Source organism: Hermetia illucens, chromosome 7 (genome assembly GCF_905115235.1).
Source record: "Hermetia illucens chromosome 7, iHerIll2.2.curated.20191125, whole genome shotgun sequence".
In the NCBI taxonomy this organism is placed as follows: domain Eukaryota; kingdom Metazoa; phylum Arthropoda; class Insecta; order Diptera; family Stratiomyidae; genus Hermetia; species Hermetia illucens.
Window position 1 is genome coordinate 4,272,895 of NC_051855.1, and position 19,538 is coordinate 4,292,432.

The 19,538-nt window shown below is 42.1% G+C and overlaps 1 protein-coding gene across 3 annotated transcripts in view; it reads left to right on the plus strand.

Annotated features, from left to right (window-relative positions):
- LOC119661038 (plexin-A2) overlaps positions 1–19,538 on the plus strand; it is a 177,471-nt gene that overhangs the window by 126,404 nt on the left and 31,529 nt on the right. The gene's annotated exons all lie outside the window — the stretch shown is intronic.

A 19,538-nucleotide genomic window follows, 5' to 3' on the forward strand; every position in this document is an offset into this window, starting at 1 on the left:
CTCGACAATAGTATTCAGTTAGTGTATTTTCATTATTGTAAAGGAAAAACTGCAAAGGAGCTTGCGGAAATGTTTTCAGTTAAATTGAGAACCGTTTACAATATAATAAATCGCGCTGAAAAAGAAGATAGGATACATTTACGTTGCTCACAAGGAAGGCCGAATAAGCTTACTCCTAGAGAGGTAAGAAAAATCATAAGAAAAATCGATGAAAATCCTTACACTTCCACAAGATCGTTGGCTGTTGAACTAAAAAAGGATTGTGGAGTTCAAATCTCACATGAAACAGTGAGAAAAGTACTCTTAGAACATAAATATTCTTCGAGAGTAGCCGGGAAAAAACCGCTGTTATCAACATTTAATGTAAATAAAAGATTTTCATTTGCAAAAGAGCATGTTTTATACCCCATCGAATACTGGGATGACGTTATTTTTTGCGATGAGACTAAAATTATGCTCTATTACAATGAGGGCCCAAATAGAGTCTGGAGGAAGCCTCTTGAAGCTTTATGTTATAAAAATATTATACCAACAGTAAAATTCGGGAAATTGTCGGTCACGGTTTGGGGATGCATTTCATCAAAAGGAGTAGGCATATTAAGATTTATTGACGAAACAATGGATAAAGAGTATTATTTAGATATTCTGAAAACAGAATTGGTTCAAAGTGCCACAAAATTTGGTTTTATCGATCCTAGTAATCGTAATAAATTAAATTTCAAACTATACCAAGACAACGACCCTAAACATAAGTCGTATTTGTGTAGATCTTGGGCGCTTTATAATTGTGCGAAAGTTATCGATACACCAGCATACAGCCCGAACTTGAACCCAATCGAAAATTTGTGGGCTCATCTTAAAAAAAAAGTTGCAAGGAGAAGTCCGAAGTCAAAAGAGCAGTTAAAAGCCTTTATTCAGGAGGAATGGGAAAATATACCAAACGAATACGATGTCAAAAAATTGATATCCTCTATGAAAAGGAGACTGCAGGCTGTGCTTGATGCTAAGGGTTTCCATACTAAATATTAAAAATGAAAAATATTAATTTAATTACTTTTTTTATTCACTTTTTTATTCAATAATGTATTTTGCAAAAAATTATTTGACACTGAAAGAAATGTAGTTTTTTATTTGTAACGCTTTCAATCTTTACTCGAAACAAGTTTTATGTTCTTTTATTTGTAAAGTATTAACTAATATTAGCTAATATTAATTTAAGAAATTACCAAAAAATGTATTATTTTGCTTTTTACCATCTGTCAAACAGAAATATTTCTAGTTATTTTCCGTTTGCAAAGAATTACTTGACATACTGTATGCTTGTTATATTTTGTACTTTCTAATCCAGTGGCATTTTTCAAACAACTAGCGCCATCTCTATGTCAGGCTGGTTTTTTTTAGGGCAATCCTCGTACCCCACTACCTTTGACCTTGCCCACATCTCTAATTACAGAAAGATGGTAACGTGCTCTTGAAATTCCTTTCGGGGCAGCCGGAACGGGATCATTATCCATAGACACATTCTTTTTAAGGTTTCGTGTGAAACAAAAGTTTATTAGAATCGACTCGAAGTCTGTCTGTCACACCCGATTTATTTGACGGATTGTCATGAAATTTGGTGAGAACGTGTGGTCTGTGAATCTCTCTACAAATAGCAAGTGGCGCCATTTTGTGTTGAGCTTAAGGGGAGGCTCTCTGTACATGCGAAAAGGGGGTGCAATTTTTTTCACAGAATATGGCCATGGGCATTCGCCTCGTCCAGTCAGTGTGACGAGAGAATATATTTAGTGATATGCAACGCTCCTTCGTTTTTTCACGTTTGATCGCCCCTTAGCTTTTCCAATTTACTCCTTTCAATTTCCTAATTCCCCTCCCAACATCCTCTGATATAAAAAATTCAAGAATTAATTTTTTTTTTTTTTAAACAACTAACAATTGGTACTTTTCCCGTAAACTCTGAAATCTATTTAAAAATTTCAATGTTTACCTCCCTAACACATATTGGTCGCCAAATATGATCGAACCAATGAAATGTTATTGTGTACAAGCCTAGCTTCGGGCCTCTAGTTGGAGCGAATGTACATGCATTTGACAATGCAACAATTTTGCTGCCCCTGCGATTATAACGCGTAAAATTCGCTTCAAATATTTCATGCTCATGTGATAGCTAACACAATATATCACTAACCCTAGGTATTCATATATTGTGACATCCATCAATGATATCTTTGTGAAGTGCTAAGATGGAAAACATCAGGAATCGCTCCTATAGCAGGTATTACTTTCGCTTCTGTTTCTGGCATTCCAGATGGTTTCTCTAATATCGTTCATAGCTCCAAAGCCAGTTTCTATAGTTATCTCAAGAAAATCAATCACGACATCGATATCGTCTTCGAGAAAGCATCAACTTTCAGAGTCATTCACGAAGGAAAGCAACTCTCCCACCCTGCAGCTAGGAATCTCTCTGAGGTCCCCAAAGAATGGTTTACCCAGTGTCCGTAGCCTAACTCTACCTAGAGCTGGGCAATCGCAGAGAAAGTGCATAAGGGTTTCCCTTCCTTCTCCACAGTTTCGGCAATGCGAATTGTAAGAATTGTAGGGTATGAAAAGCCTGGCGGCATGGTCCCCTATGGACCAGTGCCCGGCGCAGACCGCCGTGATCTTGAATGCATTTGCAGACTTCTGGCACAAGAACTCTCGTGATCGGGCTGTGTTATAAGCGAGCCAAATTCTCCTTAACTTGTCACAGTTCGTAAGCCTTCGCCACTAACTGGGCCCCCGACAGCCGCCAGCGAAACACCGACTATATTCACCGAAGGGCTGACAAGAGCGAAGCCTCGCCTGGCCAATCCGTCAGCCCGTTCATTCCCTTCTATGCCCCTATGTCCGGGAATCCAGAGGAGGGTGGCCTTGAGTGTGCCGCTCAGACGCTTCAGCGCATCTCTGCACTGCCCTACCAGCCTGGAAGATGTCGTCACTGAGTACAAGGCCTCGATGGCCGCTTGGCTGTTGGTGAGAATGACTATGTTACGCTTGGGGCTCGAATCTCGGTCCAGCCTTCGACAGACTTCCAATATCGCCAGTACTTCCGCTTAGGATACACTGGCGAACCCTGGGAGATCATACGACTTGGATATACAGTGTGCATTCGAGAAAACCCCGCGCTGACTCGACAGGCCATCTTTGATCCGTCGGTAAAAAATACTGAGACATAACCTTGCAACACGCCGCTGGTCTGAAAGCTTGCCTCCATACAATAGAGCCGCACGTTAGGATCGGACGCACTACCGCGGTTTACATCGAAAGAACCATCCTCGGTCGGAGACCCCATTTCTTTGCAAAGGTTCTCTTGCTTGGTGGTGAATAGCATCAGTTCCGTTTTGGTTGGGTTTATGCTGAGTCCGCATCTTGCGGCCCACAGGCACACCTTTTGCAACGCTTTTTCCATGATATCGCTCATAATCGACAGAAACATCCCTGATACTAATATCACCAAGTCGTCGGCATACGCCACCACCTTCACCCCGTTGCTGTCCAATGTTCGTAAAATTTCATCCATTACTATTAACCAGAGCACCGGTGAGATGGCGCGACTCTGGGGTGTGCCCCTGTTCGCAGCTCTGGTCAAGTGGTTGCCTTTCAGATCCGACTGGATTATCCTGGCACTTAGCATGGATATAATCCAATGCGTAAGATACCCTTCCAATCCAATACCGGTCAAGACTTCCTGGATGGCGTTGGTACTACCGTTGTTAAAAACTCCCTCTATATCCAAGAAGGCAGCTAGGGTATACTGCTTGTACTGCAGCGACCGCTCAACCGTGCCAATTACCTCGTGGAGGGCAGTTTCTGTAGATTTTCCTTTGAGGTAGACATGTTGGGACTTAAAGAAAGGCGTTCTCTCCATAATCGTCCTTAAGTGAATGTCCAGAACGCGCTCTAGGGTCTTCAGCACGAAAACACTCCAAGCAAGGTTCTGACTCACAATCTTCCTCGCTGGCGGGAAAGTACGTTTGAACCAGTAGCTTCAAGGTTTCGCTAGAAGATTCCGTGCAGGAGCCTTCCGACTTTTTAAGAAAGGATGGGCAGATGGACAGAATCTTACTGAGCCTCGCGGATTCACTGGTGCTTTCGATATTCTGACAATAGTCCAACCAAGACCGCCTCTTGATGGTCTTGATGTATGACTTGTATTTCTTCAGGCAGTCCTAGTATGGCTGCCAATATTTTTGCCTGTAGCAGATGTTGAAAGTTTCTCGATTAGCTTGCTGCAGTTGGAGAGAGATCTTTATTCCACCATGATGGCAGTGTCTTTTTACTGTACTTAGTAGGGCAGGAGACTTTAAAGGCGGTATCGAATGCCTTTTCCAGTGCCCCGACCTTTGACGCCACTTCATCTTTCGTGCCAATCTTACCAATTTGCGCACCGGAGAGTTTCTTCTTAATGACTTGACCAAACTTTCTCCAGTCGATCCTCCTGGGGTCTCTGAAGGGTTTGCGGCGAGATCTAGACTGAAAAGTATCCAACTGTGATCAGAGAAGGATCTCTGGTCAGACACTATCCAGTCTTCCACCTTAAGAATCCCATTGTCGGTTATTAGCGTGATATCAAGGACCTCCTCCCAATTGTCACAGTTCTCCGAGGAGGGGAAATGGAAGGTTGGTGTACTGCCCCTGTTACACACCGATTGGTTTGAGGTAATAATAAAATCAAAGAATGACTCACCTCTCTCGTTGATTTCCGAGCTGTTCCAAAGCGTGTGCCTTGCATTGGCGTCGCAGCCTATCAACAGATAAGTTTTCTTTATTGCTATGGTGTTCGTCAGATGTTGTAGTTCTTCTAGCGGCACCTGATCCAGATCCGAACACAGAAAAGCGTGCATTCCTCGCGAGAATACATGCTCTAGGTCTGTCCTGATCAGCGTCTCCTGTGCTGTGGAATAAATTAAAATATTTGCTTTGGAGCCCTTTGGTTCGGTCGCCTTCGGCCCAGAGCTCCTGTATTAATGCGATGTCGATGTCTTTCTCTAGGAGGAAGACAAGCAGATTAGCCGAGGCGCACTTCGAGTGCTGCATATTTATTTGCGTTACCTTCAGCATGATCTGCTTGCGTCGGGGGTTCTAGGTCGTCGTCCGGTTTTGCAGAACGGAACACTTTTATCTTTGCATTCCTAACTCCGAACTGCACTTTATAGTCGACCTTTGCCAGTGCCTCAAGGCATTCTTCGTTTATAGGTCGCTGATGTTAGCGTTGCACGAACCGAGAAAGTCCCTAGAGAACTGGTCCACGCAAACTATAAGAACCCACAGACCACCTGAGAGGAATCAAAGCAGGGGATTATTCCCGCGTGTTTGCACCTCCGGCGCTAGTTAGCAGAATTAAGTGGCTCCTGGCCACGTCGCTGAAGGGTTTCGCAATTCGTGGCCCGTCGGCTGACTGTTGCTGCGCAATTTTTCTCGGATGTTGCTTAGCGTCTTTGCTCTTGCCCACTCTGCTTCAATTCTGATCTTGCTCGACCTCGTCTTGAGGTCGATTGCGTTTCAGAGTGATGGACTTCGCCTTCTGCTCGTCTGCCAGACGTTTGCTATTATATTCCTCAACAATCGTCTGGTATTAACAAAGTCATAGAAGGTCGAATTTTCGCATTTCAAGTAAATTTATTACAATAAGACATGAATGACGTCATCGTCATATAAAGTGAACTTACATGAACGGTAGCGTCCATGAGGACGTTTTGGTTTTCCTAACCTATTAAGGATGCGTTAGGTACATTTATCAATGCAGTAATGGACAATGTTTGTTTATTTAGAATGAACACGGTAGTTATGCCGTTGATATGTATGTCCATAGGTGTACCTTGGAGTTTGGCAGAATGAGGGAATGTTTTGTATTCTTAACTATGTACGAATCGAAAATCGTGCAGAGTTTTTCATATAAGAGCGAAGCGCCCAGTTTCCTGTGCCCCGACTCATTTTATTGACAAAATGCATGTTTTTGAACGGGTTTTCAAAAATAACTTGAAAGCCGTGTATTTTATGTGGAAATGATATTAAGGGGGTCATCCCGTGTGAAAGCCGTTTTTTTTCCTTTGCTTTTTTAGAATTTTTTTGTGAAGAACTGGATGAAAATACAAATACGAATTTTTCACCATATATTTATTAATATCTTGATCATGCGTAATAATTTTTCCAGCCCGATAGCATAATTCATTATTAAAGTACAGAGCAACTTATACACTCATCTCCAAAATAGGGTGTTTTTCTGCTGTCACGCTAGAGCGCACTGTGATCATCTCAAAGAAAAAAAAATAAACGGCATTTTAACATGCGGACTTGACCACAGTCCGCAAACTAGGATTATTAAAAAAATATTGAGGGCTAAATTTTTGGTACCTTGTTAAACTTGGTACCTTGTTAAACTTTGGTGTTTTTTCAATGTTTCTTTAATAAATAAAAAAAATGGCCGAATGAATCGCAATTATCCTAGTTTGCGAACCGTAGAAATGTTTTGAATAAGTCATGAAAATTTCAAAGAAAATCCTTGGATAGATAGCCGATTTTCAACATGTAGTTTCGAGAAAAACACATTTTAAAAGTAAGTGCAAATTTTGCAGTTCGCATAGCAGTGAGTCGATCAACATACTCCACAGAAGCGGCGAAAGCACACCTCCTTGGGGGCAGCCCTTCGTTGCTTCTGTAGTCAGGTAGCGATCAATCCCTACCTCAGCGCACAACAATCTTTGCGTTAGCATAGCATGGGTCCACTTAATTAAAGGATCATCAACACCATGCGCTCTGGCGGCATCACAAAGTTTTTGAAAAGGCGCACAGTCAAAAACCCTTTCAATGTCCACGAACACCACCATCGCGTACTCACCATTCAAAGTTGTATCCTATCAGTCTCTCCAAACCTTTCAGCAAGAATGAAGTCAAGCTGATTTGTCTGAAGTTCTTTGGATTAAAATAGTCATCTTTCCCAGGTTTCGGTATGAAAACTACCTTAACCTGTTGCCAAGAAGAAGGCACGTAGCCCAGAGCAAGACATCCTCGAAAAATATTTGTTAGAGGCCGTTCTAAATGCTCCATACCCTCCTTTAGCATTGCCGGATAGATGCCATCCATGCCAGGTGCTTTGAAATGTTCAAAGGACAGTATGGCAGCTCTCACCTTTTCATGGGTAACAACCGCTTTCGCAGTGTTCCAGTTCCCCTTGCAACACTTGCGTGTTGAGGGGGTTGCAAGAACCGTCAACTCTCCCCCCACTTATCTCACCCGTTCTCCCGGGTGGTGTACTTCCAGGAGGGTCTGTACTGAGTCCAGTCTGGAGCCCGTGAAAGTACCGTCGGGTTTTCTAAGAGAATCCAACTTGGCCGACTCATCCCTTTTGAGGACTCTGCACAGCCTTGAAGTCTCCCTTTCGCCTTCCAGTTCCTCATAGTACGCTCTAAAGGAGTCTCGTTTCGAGCATCTCACGAGCCTCTTATATTCACGTTGTGAGTTCCTGAAATTTAACCAGTCTTCGTCCTTGTTACTTTTGCAAGCACGATTTAGAAGTCGCCTGGTTGATTTCCTGAGTTTTTGCAGTTCTCGGTTCCACCAAGGAACCGTTTTACCGCTTTGGCCTCGGGAAATAGGACAAGCCTCTTCATAGCACTCTAAAAGTGTGCCGTTCAGAGCTTTCAATTCATCTTCCAGCACCAAAGGAGTCCTTAGTCGCCTAGGGAACTGTACTTTATTGCCAAGAAGTTCATTGAACTTTGCTCAATCCGTTTTCCTAGGGTTCCGTTTTTGTACTGCAGACTGTTCGCCCGCAATAGTCAGATTGAATTCTAGATATCGGTGATCTGACAGTGAGACCTCGTCTAGCACTCGCCAGTGTGTAATCAACTCTAACGATTTTGGGGTACAGATTGTTAGGTCAATTACTTCGCTTCTTCTCGGTCCCACGAACGTAAGGGCGCACCCTACATTTGCAGTCATAAGACCAGCTGAAGTGATGAAATCAAATAGCTTCTCACCTCTTGAATTGCATTTGCTACTGCCCCAACAAATATGTTGAGCATTCGCATCGCAACCTATTAAGAGTTCGAGACCACTTGATTCTGCATACGCCACCAGATCCCTAAGTTCTTGCGTCGGTGGAGGATACAAAGAATCATAGGGTAAATAAGCGGAGGCAACTATGATGTTTTTCCTCTCGCGATTTATTTGGTATTGTATGATGACCGTAGCTAAGTCCTGGGAACAATATTGTCTCAGCATAGTTGCCTCTAACCGTCTTGACATCAGGACGCAAGCTCTCGGTCTTATGGATCTTTCGGCGTAGAAGATCCTAGCGCCCTTTACTGATCCAATGCCACAGATTCTGTTAAATCGAACCCACGGTTCTTGCACCAGAAAGATATAGGGGAAATCCTGTAGCTTTGTCATTCTCGCTGCCAACAGGTAGGAGGGAGCTTTGGCATGCTGCAGGTTGATTTGACCAATCTTTATGTTTTTCGACATAAACTTAGTCTATTGTCTTATGGAAAACAGTTAGAAGCGTATGCGGCAGTCCGCGTCTGACGGGGTTTCTCCCACACCGCACCGCCAGAGATTCGATCCTCTCGTGATTGATTTCTCTGAGAAAAGCCGTACTTGGAAGTACCGCAATTCCCATGTTCTCATCCACGAAAGATCTCATCTCATCCCACAGAGCATTCGTCTGTTCTCCACTTAGCACCTTAATTGGTTTGCGGTGTCTGGGTTGCATAGATTCGATCACTCGAACTGGCATCAAGTCAGTTCCGTTCACGTCTCTGGTTTCCCTTCCTTCCGCCTGTTCCTTGGAAGGTGTAGGAGAAGTTACTAGCAGGTAGGATTCACTCTGTAGTCCCTTCCCCAGTGCGAGCCCCCATACGGGGGGCACACCGGTCCTAATCCCCGCGAGACGCGTGGATATAAGCGCTGGTGCGGAGCACAATAAAGCGTTGTCCACAGCAGATGTGTTGATCTTACGCTTCTTGTGCGCATTACCGCTGACAGAAGAGTCTGGTGCGTCCAGTGTGGATCTTACCGGGGTTTCCAGTTTATCCCCACTTTCCGCCGGAGATTCCACTTCTTTGTGTCCGATTTCTCTGGGCGTTACCGCGCCTAGTGGTACAGCCACGTCCATGTCCTCATTCCCAAGGTGCTTCATCTTCCTTCGCAGTGCTCTCTTCTGCCGTCGGCTTTGGGCCTTTCCAGGTTCACGGTGTCCGGACCGCTTGGATCCATTTCCACACACCGGCGTTAAACCAGTAGCGTCCACGTCACCAGCTTCCCGTTCTTCCACTCTTCCTGGTAAGGATGAAGGAGAAGGTTCTGACAGGCAGAATTCAGCCGTAGTCGGATTTCCAGTTTCTCCCAATTTGAAAGTTTCCGTACTTTCCTTTCTGGCTAACTTCGCCGTAGGCACCAAGTGCAAACTGTGAGTTCTTACCACTTGGAGAGTTTAAATCCATCGTTTCCATATTCATATTTTTGGACACCCTTAGTGTAGTAGTAAACTACTACAGGCTCCCCTACCACGACAAGGTGGTGTCCGAGGGGGAGTTAAAATGGGGTATGATAAAGTTCAGTGAGATAAATAATAACGGAGCTGCCATCAAAATAATGTAATGTATTATTTTTTTTATATAAAAATGAATTAAAACAAAACCTGGTTGTTCTCATATAAATTGAAAGTAAGCCCCTCGCAATAAACTCTGAAAATTTGGTAGATCTAAAGTCCGTAGTTTCAGAAAAAAGTATGATCTGTGTGAACATTCGGAACCTGAAATGTGCACTCTCTGTTCAGGGAAGATGCTCGTAGAGCACTCACTGAGCAGATCCCTATCTATCTATGATGACAACTCAAGAAAGGAAATGGTTAAATAGCTAGGCATTTGACCCTGGAGGAGGAGCTTAGAGTTTGTGTGCAGCAGGAATTTGATTGCTGCATCTAAATGCTTTCCAAGTCGCAGCATATACTCAAGAGAACGTTGTCTGTCCCGGAAGACGCACAATCAAATCGACCATGTTATCAGAGAAAATAGCCACGGCCTCTATCATTCTTGATGTACATACAAAGAAGTGAATTACAGTAGCGTCGCAACGGGTAAGAGACCCAGCTCAGAAGAAATAAATGGTTCAATGAGGACTGCCAAACCACCATAGACGCAAAAAAAGCAAGTTTTGTATTTAACGCGTATTTAAAGTAAAGAAAACGATTTATTTTCCAAGTAGGTTCTCGCTAGTACGCGAATACAGTACCTGAATTACAATAGATATCAACTCTCAACTAACTAAGCTACTTGATGCTGTCTAATTTATAGTCGCTACTTTCTTTGCTCTATCAAATATGCATACAATGTAAAGTATCTTATCCTAAGATACTTTTTATCTATGTTGAACGTTTTGTTTACGCTAACATATCTGTGCTACCGCTTTTGGTCGGAAAGAAAAGAGATGATGATTCATCTTTAATGAGTCACCATGTGTGTCATTGTTATGATTCCGATAGATAACTACCCTTTCCTTTAAGAGAACATTGTCCTCGTTTTATTTTCGAACAATGTTTTTACCATTTTTCTTTTTCGTGTAAAAATAGACAAAGAGCGTTACAAATATAATTATAATTATGACTGTTACACACATTCATATGATTGTATGTATACATATTTGATTTCTTTTATTTCATCGTAATTTCCAATAGTGAGATTGTGTAATTCTGATAAAGATATTTTCTTTTTCCGATTAGTAACATGCATTCCCGGTATTAGTATTTTATTTTCAAAAAGTGGTTTACTATTTTAAAATGTGTAATCGTTTATTGTTATTGAACAATTGTCAAAGTTTATTAGAAAATTTCCTGTATATTTAATTTTTCTCTCGTCACGAGTACTTTATAAATTAAATACTTTATTTATTATAAATTAATGTTCCCCTGTTCTATTTCCAATATTTGTTCTTTTAATTTTTTTCGAATTTTATTAATATCGTTCGTATAAAAACATAAATTTGTTTGTGTAATTATTTAATATAATTCTCATTATTGTATGTGTATGTGATGTTCCTTAATTTTATTACATATTCTGGTTCAAAGCTTACTTCTTCTAGCTTATGATTAGGTATTAGTAATATAAGATATTTATTTGTTGTGATTATATTTTCATATCTTTCCTGTTTCGTATTCATATATTGCTACTGTTGTCCTAATTCTTTGATATGAATTTGATTTTCCAATAATTCTTCCATTGTTAACATATTTCTTGACATGATATTGAGTCTTAATAATAATAATAATAATAATCGTTGGCGCAACAATCCAATTGGATCAGAGCCTTGAAGTGTGTTAGAGCAGTTCATTCATGTATTACGGTCGCCCGAGATTATTACCCTGAGTTGACTCAGGTACTCATTCACAGCTGAGTTGATTGAGTTGACGTAACCGTGACGTTCCGTTCGGCAGCCTTGTCCTCTAACCGGCTAGCCAAACACTGAGTATTCAGTATTGCGGATATTGTCTTGAATAATTTCTACTTTATCTTTTCAGCAATCGAATATAATTTATAATTCCTCTTTAAGTTCTTTAGTTTGGATTAAAAATGCAACTCTATCTGATTGGATTGTTTCCATTAAATTTTATATTTTTTTTTTTTCGAATTTATTGTTTATTTTGATTTGTTTGCTGATTCTGTCTACAATTTCATTATTGTTTTCGTCTATTGTCCATAAATGTCTCTCAATGTGCTGTCGATCGTTATCATCAATTACTCTAAAAGTCCATTTATATATAGTACCAATCGGTTTAGTTAGTCTCTTTTTCCGCCTGGTTAGGTTGTGGCGGCACATCAGAACCACGAATGCATGGCCGTGGTCAACGCCTCTGCCGACGTACTGAACTGCCGCCGATACAGTTGACGGCTTGACGCTTTGCGGGCGCTTTTTTGAAGCGAAAATGCCTGAGTCGCTTAACCCTGCCCTGATGTCCAGCACAGGGTCGGCGAGGAGGCGCAGATTCTCTCCGTACATCATCTCCGCAGGGCTAGCCGTGAACTCCTCTCGGTAAAGGATCTGTGAAATTTCTTGGACATGTTAAACTTCTATCGTCGTTTCTTGCCCAAGGCACCAGGCGATCCTCAGCGCTTACTTACCTGGACTGAACACGAAAGACCCCCACGAGGTTGTGTGGGCTACTGAGGCCGTCCAGGCGTTTGAAACTGTCAAATAGATTTTTGAAGCGACACTGCTGGCATTTTCCCGACCAGATGCACCCCTAGCTATGTTCATCGATGCCTCAAATAAAGCGGTAAACGCTGGTCTCCGCCGACGAGTGAATCGAACTTGGCAACCGCGGAGCTTCTTTTGGAAATAACAACTCAGCTCAGCGTAACTACAGCGTTTACGATCGTGAGCAATTCGCCGCGTACCTCTCCATCGAATACTTTTCCCTTGAGGTCAAGCCGTTCACCGTGATCACAGACCATAAACCCCTTAATTTGTCGCTTAAACAAAAGCCCGACAAAGTGTCCCCTCGCCAAATGAGCTTCATCAGCCAGTTTACTTCTCCTCAGACAAGGCCATTCATTCCGGCCAATTTTCACAGGGAAGAATTTCGCGGAATACACTACCTTGTGCACCCAGGCATCATGACGACGAACCGGTTAGTCACTGGAAAATACTTCTGGCTGTCCATGAGCAAGGACTCAAACTCCTGGGCCGACAGTGCATCGGGTACCAAAAGTGCAAAGTCAATAAGCACGTAAGAAAGGAAGTTGGCGTGTTCCCTCGGTCGACCATGCGCTTCCGCACTATCCATTATAAACTTTTCTATAACTTCAATATAAGCGTTTATTTTACACTAAACTATACAACCATTATTATTATTCTGTTAAGGGAAAGTCGCACCGCGTCCTTGAAGAACTATTGTGCCCCTTTTACTGGTTATAGTGTACCTGTTAATCATAGTATCTCAAGCAGGCCTGTAACCGTTGGGAACTTTTGTATGTTCCCCACTTCCAGAAGTTTCAGCTTTGCATCTGGTATTAAGTGTTCTCCCAGATGTATCGACCTACTTTGCACAAGTGCCGGACACTGTCCCAGGACGTGCACAGAGGTTTCGTCCTCCTCCTCACAGAATCTGCAGGCAGTGTCCGTAGATATCCCTAGCTTCCCCAGGTGATAGTTCAGCCGACAATGACCAGTGAGAATTCCCACTATGATTCGGAGGTTCTTTTTGGTGAGGTTTAAGCAATCCTTTGTACGCATGGATTCGTATCCCCCAATAAGCACCCTGGACTGCTCCATCCCTGGTAGGCCCGCCCAATATAGTTCCCTCAACCGTTTCTCTTCGTTCCTTAGATTCATAGCCATGAAACCGTTTCCGATTCCACAGAAGGGTTCTGGCCCATGTAAAGGCATCCCTGCTCCCTTCTTGGCTAGTTCATCCGCTGCCTCATTGCCTTCCAACCCAGCATGGTCTGGAACCCAAAGTATCCAGACCTTGTTGGACGAGCCGAGTGTATTCAGTCTCTCAAGGCATTCCCATACCAGTTTAGAGTTCACCTGGTTGGACCTAAGTGCCTTGATCGCTGCTTGGCTATCGATGAGAATAGCTATGTTTTGCCCCCTGTAGTTCCTTTGCAGATTAAAGGAGGCACATTTGTCTATGGCGTAAATTTCCGCCTGGAATATGCTAGTGTACCTGCCCATTGGCTCAAAGTACATTTTCCTTGGATCAATGACACCGGCACCCGCTCCCTCTGCTGTGAGGGATCCGTCAGTGTACCAAGTAATCAGTTGCTGGTTTAAGCCGTATGTCGCAGCTACGCTCTCCCAGTTTGCCTTGTTACTCCAACGTGTTTCAAACTTCTTATCGTGAAACCTCGTTGTCATGTTGTCCCTCGGTATCAGTAATTCGGGATACCGCCTAGAAAGGATATCAATCTTCCTTCGATTTAGGCAGCTCCCCGCCTCACTCATATTCCTGGCCATCCTGAATATTGATCTCCTTGCCTGCATCTGTATGTGCAGATGGAGAGGGGTTAATCCCAGAAGGACCTCCAGGGATGCCGTTGGGCATGTCCTCATTGCCACACTGATACACACGCAAACCAGCCTTTGGAGCTTATGTAATTCCCTGGCTTGTGTGCTGAGTTGGGTTCTTTCTGCCCAGATTACCGCTCCATAGGTAATCATTGGCCTTACTATTGCAGTATATATCCAAAGTAGTATCTTCGGGCTGCAACTCCATTTTTTTCCTGCTATGGATCTACAAGTCATCAGAGCCCTCGTGGCTTTTCGACAAGTGTTTTTCCATACTGCACAATTAATTATAGAACAATTCCTTCAACTGGTACAATTCGAGGCTTATTTATAACCGACGCAATCTATTCTAACTCAAGAATTAGACTGCCTTCGTGGGTGGACCTTCGGCCCTTTTTTACCCCGAGGAAAATTCCAGAAAAGAATGCGAACACTACTAGAAAAATACTTTGATCTCCTTACTGGCATTAGAGTCATCTATTAACTATTATCCTAACTAAATATTCGCCCTACTGTTAGACAATTTGGGTATCCTGGCTAATTGTCATTATAACGATTTATATTCATGTTACACATAATTTTTCCAAATTCCATTTCCAATTTCCTTTACAATATATTGGGTTGGGGAAAAAGAAATGTATTTGTGATCGAAATTTGACGCTTCATTTAACATACTTAGAATTATCCGATTTAAGTAAGCCATTTAGAAGGCAACTTCATTATCCCACCCTTATAAACCCTTATTTGCAAAAAACTCAGACAGCCAGTTTTCACAAGCCTCTTTTGAGGCCAACTTAGTAGCACCAAGAACGTTTCGCATGGACCGGAAGAAATGGTAATCACTTAGTACCAGGTCCGGACTATACGGTGGGTGCGATAGGACATCCCATCTGAGCTCCCGTAGCTTCTGGCGGGTCATCAAAGATGTGTGAAGCCGAGCGTTGTCCTAATGGAACACAGCACCATTCCTATCGATCAATTCAGCTCGCTTCTGATCAATCGTCTGCTTCAAACGGTCGAGTTGCTCACAGTAGAGGACGGAATTGAGGGTCTGGCCATAGTTGAGCAGCTCATCGTGGATCATTCTCTTCCAATCCCACCAAACACACAGCAAAACCTTCCTGGCCGTCAATCCGTGCTTGGCGTTGGTTTGGGGCGGCTCGCCGCGCTTCGACCACGATCTTTTCCGCTTGAGGTTGTCATACGTGATCCACTTTTCATCATCTGTCTCCATCCGCTTCAAAAATGAGTCGAATTCCTTCCGTTTCAGCAGTGAATCGCGGGCGTTGATTCGGTCAAAGAGATTTTTTGCGTCAACTCGTGTGGCTCCCAAACATCCAGCTTTTTTAGAATCCAGTCTTCTGCAAAGGGTTCCAAACGGTTTTATGGTCTATATCCAGTTCCTGGCCAATCGAGCGAATGCACACATGCTGGTCTACTTGGATGATTTCGACGATTTCGTCGGTTTCTACGACGATTGACCTACCAGTACGGGGTGTATTTTCGACATCCACTACACCAGAACAAAATCGATCAAACCAACGCTGTGCTATGCGAATCGTTACAGTATCGGGCCCATAAACTTCACAAATATTTTTAGGCCACCTTCGTTGCGTTTTTAAACGTAAAATATGACGAATTTCTTGCTTGGTGGACTCCATCTTTGACGCGCTGTAACTTGGGACTGAAACGTACGATCACGACACTGTCAAAGAGACACTTGTAGCACAGATTGTCGTCTTCAAATCACCGTATAGAATGACTCGATGCGATATGTTTAAGTGTCGCCATCTATTGACAAAGTACGACATTTCTTTTCCCCAACCCAATATATACAGCTGTTTTAGAAAAGTTTTGATCTCAAATACGTCAATGTAACTCTTCTCAAAGATGGTCAATAAGATTCCGGTCAGGACTTTGAGAAGGCCACGTTATTTTTGCAACTTGGTTGTCATTTGGGAAATTCTGAACAAACTTGGACGTGTGCTCAGGAACGCTATTCTGTGAGAAGATCCAATATTTTCCCATCTTGAGGTGCTTTCCCAAAAACTCACAATACATTGGCCATCGCATAACTACTTCAACTTGAATCAATGGACCAGCACTATCACAAGAAAAGCACCCTATAATAAATGGTGTTAGTGCCGAAAATTTCACACAAAACTGATGTCAGCCCCAGATCATTATGCTTCCATCCCTATGCCTGGTACTTAGGATCGTTGCAGACTCCACCTGGAAGGCGAACATATCTAATTCCATCAGTATTAAACAGATTCAGCTTGCTTTCGTTGCTCCACAAAACGCGACCCCAATCAACGACTAATAATCTTCATGAATTTCCGCAAATTTGCTATCTATCTTTCATTTCTTCCTTCGAAATCCAAGGTTTTTTTGATGACCCTCATCTTATTAGTCCATTTTTAATAAAAGTTATTATAATTACGCCAAATTAGTAAAAATCAATTGTTTCACAATCGCAAAAGACAAAAAGACACTGAGCAGCTGGTGTTGATATTTGAACATTGTGCAATGATTTCGTTATTTAGATATCCACCTCCTTTATTTGCAAAACAAAACCTTATTAAAATCAGTTCCATGTCTGTCTGTCATTTTTTTTTGGCTGGGAGAAATCCATCATGGATACGCATCTGGAATCTAGGACAGGCATGCCAGACTCTTACCGACTAAAACCTCCCATATTTTCTCCACACTCTCCCCGCGGTACCACCGTTCCGGTATTGCTTCGCGGGGCTGTTCAGATCTTAGCTGTTCACTTTAAACGAGCTGTTACCGTTTTACGTGGCGTTAATTGCAGTGGCGTCCCTTCTATGTCTCCGCTGTACTTCTGCTGTTTTTAGTTATTGGTGGATCCGTTTCACCATTGCAACTACCGCGTCCCATGCTGTATTTGATAGCATCATGTACCTAATCAGATTTTCTACCGTTAAACGAGTATTTAGCTCTGTTTCAAGCTTTCTCCTTGAGCTTTTAAATCTGGGGCAGGCGAACAAAACGTTTTCTGCATTTTCGACTGCACCTTCACACGTAGGACAATTGGTCACATTCATCTAGACCGAACCTATTGAGGTAACTCCTGTATCCATCGTGTCCAGTTAGGAACTGAGTCAGATCGTAACTCGTTTCACCGTGGTTCCACATAGTCCACATGCTTATGTCTGGGATAAGCCTGTGTATCCACCGGCCATTCTCCGCCTGGTCCCATGCTGTTTGCCATGCAGCGAGTGACCGCAATCGCTCACTTTGCTTGTTTAGGCTTGCTTCCTGATTTTCGTACAGACGACTTTCCTCATTGGCTAGAATATCTACCGGGATCATCCCCGCAATCACGCATGCTGTCTCGTAAGATGTTGTTCGGTAGGCGCAACATATTCGGAGAGCGCTTAATCGATATGTAGCTTGAACGATTTTCTCCAATTTTTTATCGCCGACGCCCATACTGGTGCCGCGTATAAAAGTACAGAGCTGATGACTCGCGATAAGAGTATTCGTCGACTGTGCTTCGGGCCGGCTACATTTGGAAGCATCTTTGCCAGTGTTGAGCTGATTGTCGTCGCTTTCTGTCCAGTAAGCTTTAAGTGGGGTTTAAAGCTCAGCTTGGCGTCGAATATTACTCCCAGGTAATTCAGCGATGGCTGAGATGTGGCTGTCTGTCTGTCTGCCATACGCACTTTTCTCAGGAATGACTATACCGATTGTCACAAAATTTGGTGAGAAGGTGGGAACTGTCAACGCCCAGACATGCGGTGAGTTGTATCCTTCTACATTGAGACTAAGGGGGGTGTAAAATTTTTTTTCACCGAACATAGTCAAGTTGGGTATCAAATGAAAGGTCTCGATTAGTACTTTTCGAAATCGGTCCTAGTTTTGACATTTGTTAGAAAGACGGGGAGTGGGAGGGTGGAAAATGATAATTTCTTTAACGGACCCATTCTCAGAAACTACTCAACCAAAAAATCTGAAAAAAATCATGAAGCTGCCTCTATATGGTGTCCAGGTCCGAAAATACTCTCCATATCGACATATGCTCAGATTAAGTAAATAATAGTATATTACCATATTTTTGGGGAAACAGAGTAAAAACACCCCTTGAGTTAGTTTATCCTAGAGTTTTAAAAGTTTGTAGTAGTATAGAATACAATATGAAGCGTGTTATCTCCAAGTTTGATCAAAATTATGCTATTACTAAGAAAGTTACAGTAGCTCAAAGTTGACTTTACCGTGTAAATTTACTGCAGTTAAATATCAATATCATACTAAAGTGAATAGTTTGACATGCTAAATTGATATACATAACGGGCTACGTATAAAAGGGATAGTTTTGCACTCAAATTTACTCACAGCAGAAACAAACATGCCTGAAGCGCCGAGCTTCCGGTTTCCCGACTTGTTTATAGACTCACCATAGCGCAAACTTTGTGATACCAAAAAGCACTCCGACTTCTCATAGAGTGTTAACATTCTGTGCACTTATCATTAGTTTCTTTATCTCTTGTGAAAATGTTTTAGTACGAGACATCTTTTAAAACCTGTAATATCGAACGTTACAAAAAAAAATCCAAAGTTTTGACCGGTTAAAAATTTTACGATTTCAATTTTTGTTGAATTTTTTTGTTTTTTAAAAATTTAAATGCACGACAATAACATCCATGCGAAAGAATATACAGAAAGCTTCAACACAAAAAAAAGATTTTTGAAATACATTAAAAAATAAAAATTTTATAAGCATTTGATTCTCTCCACAGAGAAGTAAGGGGTAAATTACTTCAAGAAGTCATTCTCAGGAACTACACAATCAAAAAATCTGAAAATAATTATGGTTTTCTATGCAATGGCCTCAGAATATTTTCCGTTACGATATCTTCTTAAATAAAGTTAGTGTTTCGTCTTTACTCCTTAGTAGAGTATAGGGCATCCACACAGTCAAACATGCAGTAACGAGCTAAATACAGACACCTATGACAATTGGGATTCGAACTCAGAGCATCAAGATTGAGAGGTTGACGCTAAACCATCAGTCATCGCGCTGTCAAATATACTTAATGATAATATATTATTATGTTTTGGAAATTTACTGCGAATTTCTGTAGGTTCATCCTACAACCGTAAAATGTGCTGTAAAAAAAGTATATCAGGCATCATACTGGAAAGTTTGGTACTATTATCAACAAAGCTATGATAGGTCAAAGTTACCTTGTCAAATTACTATTTCCTAAAAAATGAAATGACAGTATCACATCGAATTGAATATCGGGTATATTCAACGTATATAAACTGCGAGCTATGTATAAATAGAACCATCGGATACGCAAATATTCTTACATAATATAATAAACAATCAACTCATTCTGAAAATATGAATCCGCAGTGTAATTGTAAAGGAAAATGTACTTTAGAAATGCACCATGACGCGTGCGATTGCAAATTATGACACCGAACCAGTAGTTAGGAATGAGAATTTAGCCAGGTAGGCG